The sequence below is a fragment of the Triplophysa dalaica genome, chromosome 22 (genome assembly GCF_015846415.1).
Source record: "Triplophysa dalaica isolate WHDGS20190420 chromosome 22, ASM1584641v1, whole genome shotgun sequence".
Lineage (NCBI taxonomy): Eukaryota > Metazoa > Chordata > Actinopteri > Cypriniformes > Nemacheilidae > Triplophysa > Triplophysa dalaica.
Genome location: NC_079563.1, coordinates 2,637,398 through 2,640,526, shown reverse-complemented (window position 1 = coordinate 2,640,526; position 3,129 = coordinate 2,637,398). Strand labels below are relative to the sequence as shown.

General features: G+C 37.4%; 1 long non-coding RNA gene across 3 annotated transcripts; it reads left to right on the top strand.

Annotated features, from left to right (window-relative positions):
* Positions 1–868: 868 nt before the first annotated feature.
* On the top strand, positions 869–3,129 carry LOC130411995 (uncharacterized). 3 transcript variants are annotated; one of them, XR_008905144.1, is made up of 4 exons: positions 869–1,073; positions 1,952–2,120; positions 2,352–2,482; positions 2,664–3,129. It is a non-coding gene; the product is annotated as an uncharacterized LOC130411995 (long non-coding RNA). The 3 variants fall into 3 exon arrangements; XR_008905145.1 differs by lacking the exon at positions 869–1,073 and adding an exon at positions 1,088–1,235; XR_008905143.1 differs by lacking the exon at positions 869–1,073 and having other exon boundaries at positions 1,819–2,120.

Below are 3,129 nucleotides of genomic sequence, written 5' to 3'. Positions count from 1 at the left end.
CAAACCAGCTCACTCACTGTGGTCTGAAGCATCTGTAATGGGTGTAATCTCATCAGTACCCATGAAGCACACAACGATAACCACAGAAGATCAAATTATTGAATAGATAATTGAATTTTGGGAGTTTCACTTTGTGAAAAATCATATTTTGCTTACGTTAATAAAATGTGGATCCTCGAGGCTTCTGCGTAATGTTAGATTACTGAGGAAAAACAACAAATATGCAGATTCAAGCTAAATGCAGTAATCTTGGTTTCATGCTCCACCGACAATGAGATGTTAATGGGAGGAAAGTGGTTGCTTCTTAACCTGATCAGGCAAGCAAAACAAATACAGTACCCAAAAAGAAATGTAGATAAGTACTGTGATGAATTGTGTGTATGTATACAGTGACTGTATGTAATGTGTACATACTATACATACATTTAAATGTCATCTTTCATCACACTTAAAAACAGAAAGAGTTTCCCAGCTGCCCCAAAAGCCCAACGGCTACTGAAACTAACTTGCCACATCATTCCAAACTTCTTGTAAAGTCCATTTCTTTGTTTTCAGAATCCTTGATGCTACTTCTTCTGGGACCTCCACATCTATCACTGCTACACTATTCTAGTCTTGTTTCGGTTGGGTTGAATGGTCACTACTTATTCTTCTGACTGGATCTAATATCCCTCAGGATCCCAGTCGTGCGGTTGTTCCACAACTTTATGTGTTCACTCTCACTTTGGAGCTGAAACTGCAGATCTTGTTATGTCCAACCCTAGTGGCTCGGTTGTGCTGATCACTGCTATCTTTAATGTTACCTTGTTTTAAAGTGTTGAATTCTGTCTCATTTATGTACATATGTAGTACACTGTAACGAATTGCTGTAAAAACTACAGCGTTATTTTACAGAAGCTGACTGTATTTTAAATAATACAGAATATTGCTGTAAAGTGCAATGCATTCTGGGGTCACTTGACGGATTAACTCAATGTACAGAATATTGCTGTAAATTTCAAATCTACAATGGCGGGATGATCTTCAACAGTCGAGATTGGGGTAGTGCGCAAAATGAATGATTCACACCTGTGGTAAGTAACTTATTACGTATTTTTTTTCCATATTTGGTAACTATCATGCTGGTAACTTTATATAGAGGTATCTAAATTCGCGGTTCATATTGCTAACCCCGGATTCAACCTCCATCCGCGGGGACCGAAGGAGTCTTGCGGGGTTTCAGCAGCGCCGTCGCGGTAAGATTTCAAACATTCTCCGTCGCTATAGCACCTGAGGACAGAAGTTGTTCATGTTATTTAGAGTTTTTGTTCACACCAGGAGTGAAAGCGGTATGTGACGAGCTACAGTTCATTGTATTAGTAAGTTGACGGTTGTTTTTTTAATGTTGAACATCGCGCCCGCCGTAGACTCGGTAAAAGTTACATGCTTCGACAGTTGTGATACCACACTCGGTCGTGATTATTTTGTGGTGTAATTCAAATTTGCAAATGCAGTCATCCGTTAAATCGAGCGCCCAAATTAAAATGAGTCACCATAGCTTGAGGTAAATCGATGTTCACGGAGGATAGCCCGGTAAAGTGATTAATGTACGTAACCATCTAGATATACAGTTTATGTAACGGAGGCCAGCTGAGAGCTTGAGCAAAAGACGTTAGCGACACCCTCATTGTATAGCAGGCCTGTCTCCCAAATAGGACCGTTGGAGGGTGGGAGTGAGACCCGTTACAAAATACTAGTGTGACAATTTCTTGACCGTGACATCCCTGACGTTAGTTGGATTACATTTCTGTATAAGTACGGTTTTAAGTGTAAGTTACTCTGTTTAATTTGCTTAGAGTTTGTTTGTAGAGTCACTTATACTAAAATGTAGTTTAAATGTAAAATGCTTAAAGATAATTGTATAGTCACTATTAACTATTACTATTGTCACATGTATAATTGTTTGTTTTAGGACACACTTTGCCATGCAGGCCACTGGATGCTGACTACTGAAGGTTAGGTTGTGTGTGACGGTGCTCAGCACAGCTTCATGTCTGGCCTTCCCACTCTGTTCATAGCATGTTACATATTCAGGCTTGAGTACCAGGATGGGGCAGCATGTACTTGGAGTCCAATGAAAGGTATTAATTGAACAACTTCCTTACCTGCTTTTTATAGATATGTTAATGTTATATACCTGTTAAGACCTTTAAAACAATATTTCTCAACGAGAGATGCAATTTTTTTGGGCAAATTATTTAGAAGTCTCCCCTATTTAACACTAGCAAGCTGATGATTTAATTCATGTGTTTTAATATAATATATTTTGTACATTTAATATATAACATTTAGTTTTTCCTGACTCTTTGTAGATATTAATCCAGAGAGTGGAACAAGAAGCGTCATCTAAAATGCCAGGATACAGAAGAAACAGGTTGCAGTGAACCCACATGTCGCCGCTCTTCTAAACACAATGATGAATATTCAGTGTAATCGATGAAAAGTAAGAAGCACACACACACACACACACACAGACACACACACACACACACACACACACACACACACAGATCTCATCATTGAATTACATCATTTTATTATTCTCTGACTGTATATGTTGTCCTCTGTTTTTCTCTGACTATAAATTGAATATCTAACATTATTCTCTTGTTTCGTTTCCATAGTTCCAGCTACTTGTTGTGCTCTGATGGATCAAGATGTGGACCGTTTTACAGACTCACTTGGGCCTTGTTTTGCAATGTTGTTTCATGATGGTAATGTTGGTTAACGTGTTGTTTAAACATGAATGTTTAAAGAGCCATGTTGGATACTATGAAGTTGTTACTGAATAAAATTATTTCATGTACAACAACGTACACAATTTGTCTGTAATGTATTTTTGTATCAATTAAAAAAAAATAAACACTGTATATCCAGTATGCAAAACATACTGGATATACAGTGATTTATGTATTTCTTCTAAATAAAGTAAATTAAAATCAAGCAATTTGCTGTAAAAAATACAGCATTATACTGTTGCTATTCAAAATTACAGTTTTTCCTGTATTCTGCAATTACAGTAAATGGCTGTAAATTAAATTACAGTACTGTGGCTGTACAATTTACAGTAACTGGCTGGCAACCCTGCTG